Raw genomic sequence first — 7,850 nt, 5'->3', positions numbered from 1 at the left:
AGTTTCTAAGTGCCCACGGCCCTGCCGAGCTTTGGCGTCCGCCCAGCGCCGGTTCCGCAGTCGGCCTCGAATGACGAAAAATAACGGTCTCCTCCTGGAGCTCACAGCCAACTTGGCAAAAAGTTTCTAAGTGCCCACGGCCCTGCCGAGCTTTGGCGTCCGCCCAGCGCCGGTTCCGCAGTCGGCCTCGAATGACGAAAAATAACGGTCTCCTCCTGGAGCTCACAGCCAACTTGGCAAAAAGTTTCTAAGTGCCCACGGCCCTGCCGAGCTTTGGCGTCCGCTCAGCGCCGGTGCCGCAGTCGGCCTCGAATGACGAAAAATGACGGTCTCCTCCTGGAGCTCACAGCCAACTTGGCAAAAAGTTTCTAAGTGCCCACGGCCCTGCCGAGCTTTGGCATCCGCCCAGCGCCGGTTCCGCAGTCGGCCTCGAATGACGAAAAATAACGGTCTCCTCCTGGAGCTCACAGCCAACTTGGCAAAAAGTTTCTAAGTGCCCACGGCCCTGCCGAGCTTTGGCGTCCGCCCAGCGCCGGTTCCGCAGTCGGCCTCGAATGACGAAAAATAACGGTCTCCTCCTGGAGCTCACAGCCAACTTGGCAAAAAGTTTCTAAGTGCCCACGGCCCTGCCGAGCTTTGGCATCCGCCCAGCGCCGGTTCCGCAGTCGGCCTCGAATGACGAAAAATGACGGTCTCCTCCTGGAGCTCACAGCCAACTTGGCAAAAAGTTTCTAAGTGCCCACGGCCCTGCCGAGCTTTGGCGTCCGCCCAGCGCCGGTTCCGCAGTCGGCCTCGAATGACGAAAAATAACGGTCTCCTCCTGGAGCTCACAGCCAACTTGGCAAAAAGTTTCTAAGTGCCCACGGCCCTGCCGAGCTTTGGCGTCCGCTCAGCGCCGGTGCCGCAGTCGGCCTCGAATGACGAAAAATGACGGTCTCCTCCTGGAGCTCACAGCCAACTTGGCAAAAAGTTTCTAAGTGCCCACGGCCCTGCCGAGCTTTGGCGTCCGCCCAGCGCCGGTTCCGCAGTCGGCCTCGAATGACGAAAAATAACGGTCTCCTCCTGGAGCTCACAGCCAACTTGGCAAAAAGTTTCTAAGTGCCCACGGCCCTGCCGAGCTTTGGCGTCCGCCCAGCGCCGGTTCCGCAGTCGGCCTCGAATGACGAAAAATAACGGTCTCCTCCTGGAGCTCACAGCCAACTTGGCAAAAAGTTTCTAAGTGTCACATCTGTGAAAAAACGACTAAGTGTCAACTTTCGAAAAAACGGCTAAGTGTCAACTTTCGAAAAAACGGCAAAGTGTCACATCTCTGAAAAAACGGCTAAGTGTCGACTTTCGAAAAAACGGCTAAGTGTCAACTTTCGAAAAAACGGCAAAGTGTCACATCTCTGAAAAAACGGCTAAGTGTCACATCTCTGAAAAAACGGCTAAGTGTCACATCTCTGAAAAAACGGCTAAGTGTCGCCTCTCTGAAAAAACGGCAAAGTGTCAACTTTCGAAAAAACGACAGAGTGTCGCCTCTCTGAAAAAACGACTAAGTGTCGACTCTGAGAAAATGGCAAAGTGCCCACGGCTCTGCGGGCTCGTGCATCCGACCCGCGCCGGTTCCCCAGCCGGCCTGATATAAGGCAAAACCAGCCTCTCCGCCTGGAGCTCAGAGCCAACTTGGCGAATATTTTCTAAGTGCCCACGGCTCTGCGTGGCTACGGCGTCTGCCCAGCGCCGGTTCCTGGGTCGAACCCCGAGGACGAGGAATGCCGGTCTCCGCCTGGAGGTCCCAGCTTAATCGGCGAAAATTTTCTAAGTGCCCACGGCTCTGCCGGGCTCGTGCATCCGACCCGCGCCGGTTCCCCAGCCGGCCTGAAATAAGGCAAAACCAGGCTCTCCCCCTGGAGCTCAGAGCCAATTGTGGCGAAAAAACGACTAAGTGTCAACTTTCGAAAAAACGACTAAGTGTCAACTTTCCAAAAAAACGGCTAAGTGTCGACTTTCGAAAAAACGGCTAAGTGTCAACTTTCGAAAAAACGACTAAGTGTCGCCTCTGAAAAAACGACTAAGTGTCGCCTCTCTGAAAAAACGACTAAGTGCCCACGGCTCTGCGGGGCTTGTGAGTCCGCCCCGCGCCGGTTCGGCGGTCGGCCTCAAAAAGCGAAAAATCAGCCTCTCTCCCTGGAGCTCACCAAAAATTTGTCGAAATTTTTCTAAGTTCTCCTCGAGGTACCAGGGGGTGAGGTACCCGGGCTAAGGTGCAGTACCTTTTTTGGTCTTCAGGTGCGCCAGAGTACAATGAAATGGTCCCAGTAGTCAGTGTACTCATCGACTTTCCCCCCGTTTTCCAAAGCACCCCGTTTACGAATATGGAGGAGATGGTGCTGGTCTCCCCACGGCGTCGGACACGCCGTCCTCGACAGCACAAGGTCGGATAGAAGACCTGAAAAGCGCCGTGGCACGCGCTGGAGGTGTCACTGTGGCGAAAAAGTGACTAAGTGTCAACTTTCGAAAAAACGGCTAAGTGTCAACTTTCGAAAAAACGGCTAAGTGTCAACTTTCGAAAAAACGGCTAAGTGTCACCTCTCTGAAAAAACGGCAAAGTGTCAACTTTCGAAAAAACGACTAAGTGTCAACTTTCGAAAAAACGACTAAGTGTCACCTCTCTGAAAAAATGGCAAAGTGTCAACTGCGAATGTGGTGGTGCATGGAAGGAAGTGGAGGACGGCCGCCTCCTTAAACACAGGCCGGAGAGGAGCGTCAGGGCCAGGCTCCTCAAACATGGACCGAGTGTCGCCCTTAACACAGACCAAGGGGAGGACGGCCGCCTCCTTAAACACAGGCCGGAGAGGAGCGTCAGGGCCAGGCTCCTCAAACATGGACCGAGTGTCGCCCTTAACACAGACCAAGGGGAGGACGGCCGCCTCCTTAAACACAGGCCGGAGAGGAGCGTCAGGGCCAGGCTCCTCAAACATGGACCGAGTGTCGCCCTTAACACAGACCAAGGGGAGGACGGCCGCCTCCTTAAACACAGGCCGGAGAGGAGCGTCAGGGCCAGGCTCCTCAAACATGGACCGAGTGTCGCCCTTAACACAGACCAAGGGGAGGACGGCCGCCTCCTTAAACACAGGCCGGAGAGGAGCGTCAGGGCCAGGCTCCTCAAACATGGACCGAGTGTCGCCCTTAACACAGACCAAGGGGAGGACGGCCGCCTCCTTAAACACAGGCCGGAGAGGAGCGTCAGGGCCAGGCTCCTCAAACATGGACCGAGTGTCGCCCTTAACACAGACCAAGGGGAGGACGGCCGCCTCCTTAAACACAGGCCGGAGAGGAGCGTCAGGGCCAGGCTCCTCAAACATGGACCGAGTGTCGCCCTTAACACAGACCAAGGGGAGGACGGCCGCCTCCTTAAACACAGGCCGGAGAGGAGCGTCAGGGCCAGGCTCCTCAAACATGGACAGAGTGTCGCCCTTAACACAGACCAAGGGGAGGACGGCCGCCTCCCTAAACACAGGCCGGAGAGGAGCGTCAGGGCCAGGCTCCTCAAACATGGACCGAGTGTCGCCCTTAACACAGACCAAGGGGAGGACGGCCGCCTCCTTAAACACAGGCCGGAGAGGAGCGTCAGGGCCAGGCTCCTCAAACATGGACCGAGTGTCGCCCTTAACACAGACCAAGGGGAGGACGGCCGCCTCCTTAAACACAGGCCGGAGAGGAGCGTCAGGGCCAGGCTCCTCAAACATGGACCGAGTGTCGCCCTTAACACAGACCAAGCGGAGGACGGCCGCCTCCCTAAATACAGGCCGAACCGGAGCGCGAGTGTCGCTCCTTAAACACGGACCGAGTGGAGGACGGCCGCCTCCTTAAACACAGGCCGAACAAAATGACACAAAGTGTCAACTGCGAATGTTGTCCATCCAAGGAAGGAGCGTGATGCCCGGCCGGCTCCTTAAACACAGGCCGAGAGTCGCCCCGGACGGTCCGCCTCGCGGCGCCCGTCTGCTCGGATAAAATGACACAAAGTGTCAACTACGAATGTTGTCCATCCAAGGAGGGAGCGTGATGCCCGGCCGGCTCCGAAAACACAGGCCGAGAGTCGCCCCGGACGGTCCGCCTCGCGGCGCCCGTCTGCTCGGATAAAATGACACAAAGTGTCAACTGCGAATGTTGTCCATCCAAGGAAGGAGCGTGATGCCCGGCCGGCTCCTTAAACACAGGCCGAGAGTCGCCCCGGACGGTCCGCCTCGCGGCGCCCGCCCGCTCGGATAAAATGACACAAAGTGTCAACTACGAATGTTGTCCATCCAAGGAAGGAGCGTGATGCCCGGCCGGCTCCTTAAACACAGGCCGAGAGTCGCCCCGGACGGTCGCCTCGCGGCGCCCGTCTGCTCGGATAAAATGACACAAAGTGTCAACTACGAATGTTGTCCATCCAAGGAGGGAGCGTGATGCCCGGCCGGCTCCGAAAACACAGGCCGAGAGTCGCCCCGGACGGTCCGCCTCGCGGCGCCCGTCTGCTCGGATAAAATGACACAAAGTGTCAACTGCGAATGTTGTCCATCCAAGGAAGGAGCGTGATGCCCGGCCGGCTCCTTAAACACAGGCCGAGAGTCGCCCCGGACGGTCCGCCTCGCGGCGCCCGTCTGCTCGGATAAAATGACACAAAGTGTCAACTACGAATGTTGTCCATCCAAGGAGGGAGCGTGATGCCCGGCCGGCTCCGAAAACACAGGCCGAGAGTCGCCCCGGACGGTCCGCCTCGCGGCGCCCGTCTGCTCGGATAAAATGACACAAAGTGTCAACTGCGAATGTTGTCCATCCAAGGAAGGAGCGTGATGCCCGGCCGGCTCCTTAAATACAGGCCGAGAGTCGCCCCGGACGGTCCGCCTCGCGGCGCCCGCCCGCTCGGATAAAATGACACAAAGTGTCAACTACGAATGTTGTCCATCCAAGGAAGGAGCGTGATGCCCGGCCGGCTCCTTAAACACAGGCCGAGAGTCGCCCCGGACGGTCGCCTCGCGGCGCCCGTCTGCTCGGATAAAATGACACAAAGTGTCAACTACGAATGTTGTCCATCCAAGGAGGGAGCGTGATGCCCGGCCGGCTCCGAAAACACAGGCCGAGAGTCGCCCCGGACGGTCCGCCTCGCGGCGCCCGTCTGCTCGGATAAAATGACACAAAGTGTCAACTGCGAATGTTGTCCATCCAAGGAAGGAGCGTGATGCCCGGCCGGCTCCTTAAACACAGGCCGAGAGTCGCCCCGGACGGTCGCCTCGCGGCGCCCGTCTGCTCGGATAAAATGACACAAAGTGTCAACTACGAATGTTGTCCATCCAAGGAGGGAGCGTGATGCCCGGCCGGCTCCGAAAACACAGGCCGAGAGTCGCCCCGGACGGTCCGCCTCGCGGCGCCCGTCTGCTCGGATAAAATGACACAAAGTGTCAACTGCGAATGTTGTCCATCCAAGGAAGGAGCGTGATGCCCGGCCGGCTCCTTAAACACAGGCCGAGAGTCGCCCCGGACGGTCCGCCTCGCGGCGCCCGTCTGCTCGGATAAAATGACACAAAGTGTCAACTACGAATGTTGTCCATCCAAGGAGGGAGCGTGATGCCCGGCCGGCTCCGAAAACACAGGCCGAGAGTCGCCCCGGACGGTCCGCCTCGCGGCGCCCGTCTGCTCGGATAAAATGACACAAAGTGTCAACTGCGAATGTTGTCCATCCAAGGAAGGAGCGTGATGCCCGGCCGGCTCCTTAAATACAGGCCGAGAGTCGCCCCGGACGGTCCGCCTCGCGGCGCCCGCCCGCTCGGATAAAATGACACAAAGTGTCAACTACGAATGTTGTCCATCCAAGGAAGGAGCGTGATGCCCGGCCGGCTCCTTAAACACAGGCCGAGAGTCGCCCCGGACGGTCGCCTCGCGGCGCCCGTCTGCTCGGATAAAATGACACAAAGTGTCAACTACGAATGTTGTCCATCCAAGGAGGGAGCGTGATGCCCGGCCGGCTCCGAAAACACAGGCCGAGAGTCGCCCCGGACGGTCCGCCTCGCGGCGCCCGTCCGCTCGGATAAAATGACACAAAGTGTCAACTACGAATGTTGTCCATCCAAGGAGGGAGCGTGAGGCCCGGCCGGCTCCGAAAACACAGGCCGAGAGTCGCCCCGGACGGTCCGCCTCTCGAGGCGCCCGCCCGCTCGGATAAAATGACACAAAGTGTCAACTACGAATGTTGTCCATCCAAGGAGGGAGCGTGATGCCCGGCCGGCTCCGAAAACACAGGCCGAGATTCGACCCCGGACGGGCCGTCTTCTCCCGGCGCCCGCCCGCGTACGCCCCCCATCCCCGGTCGCCCGTCTGCTCCCGGTGGGCCTCCGAGTACCCCCTCACCCAACTGACCGACTGGCACTCATGACCCGCCTTGGTAGGGCCTCCATCGGCCTCGGCTCGTCCGACGTCGGGTGGACGGTTCCTACCCACTGCGGGTCGCACTCTAGCGCCCCGGCCGCTGCGTGAGCGTGCGCTCCCCGCGCCGCCCCGCAGGCCCCGGCGCGACCGTACTGCGGCGAGACCGAGACGACCCGGTTTGGCATCCATCCCACCTAGCCACGATCCACGGAGGCCGAGCGAGCGGCTGAGTGTCGGGCGCCGCGCGTGCGAGCGTCCGCCGGCCGCGCCGGTCCTTCCGCGAATGTCGTTTCTCAAACCCTCCGGCTTGATAGCGGCGGCACCACGGGAAGCCGTCCACACACACCGTCCGACCTCTATCCGAAAAGCCTTCCCGACCAACCGCGGTCGCGGGGGCGTCTGTCGCTCCGCATCGGGGGGGCGTATGGCTTCCGCGCTACGCGCTGCGGGCTCGGGGGGGCCGCAACGGCTGAGTCTGACTCGGCCGGGGCGCAGCTTCCCTCCCGGCAGTCAGCAATAGTGCCGATCGCGCCTGCCACCAGCCCCCTCCCCGACGGGTTCGTCGGCGCCGGCTGGCCGCCGTCCGCCTTCGTTCCCCGAGGGTTCCCAACCAGCGCCGATCCAACTCCGCATCCTGGCCGCACGCAGTGCGTGCCTCGCGCGGGTAAGTCGCCGGCGCAGCGCCGCAGCTCCCGACCCCCGCGTACGGGAATAGTTGAGGGCCTCAGCGGGCCGCACCGACCGAGTCCGACTCGGGCCGGGGCGCAGATTCCCGCTTGGGTGACCGAACGTTCTCTGCTCGGGCCGGAGGGCCGACGCCCGTCCCCCCCCGTCGTCCCCCACGGACCGCCTCCGAGGCCACTTCGCACGGCTCATCCTCGGCTCCCTACCAATGCTTAATCGATGGGGCCGCCCGGCCGGATTCGCGCCCCCCTGTCCACCGCGAGTCTCCCCAGACTAACCCGAGTTACCGCCCAGCTCGCCTAACCTTGCACTCGCTCTGCCAAACGGTCGTGTAGTCGGCGTGGCCGTCCTACGGGTCGCCCTCCGGCCCCAAACGCGCGGCGGGATAGCGGCAAGGCGGCGGCGGCGGCCAGCGGCGTCGGGGCGCTCGCACCGGAGAAGAGGCGTCTTACGAGGCCGGGCGCAGCTCCCTCTCGTTTACTTGCTGAGTAGCGGCGCTCGAAGGTTCCGCGGCGAGCGCGGCTCAACCCACCGAACGTCCCCCTGCAGCGGGCTCCATCGAAGGGCCGTCCCGCCGGATTCGCACCACCCTGTCCACCGCAAGGTCGTCCAACCGACTGCACGAGTTACCGCCCTGTTCGCCTAACCTTGCGGCACTAGCGGCAAGGCGGCGGCAGCGGTCAGCGGCGTCGGGGTCAAACTCAGCACCGGACAGGGCTGGTCTTACGAGGCCGGGCGCAGCTCCTCTCGTTTGGGGGTCCGCGAGGGTCGCG

This window comes from Syngnathus leptorhynchus, unplaced genomic scaffold (genome assembly GCF_054491065.1).
Source record: "Syngnathus leptorhynchus isolate UIUO unplaced genomic scaffold, UIUO_Slep HiC_scaffold_495, whole genome shotgun sequence".
Taxonomy (NCBI): domain Eukaryota; kingdom Metazoa; phylum Chordata; class Actinopteri; order Syngnathiformes; family Syngnathidae; genus Syngnathus; species Syngnathus leptorhynchus.
Note: the sequence above shows the minus strand (reverse complement) of the source record.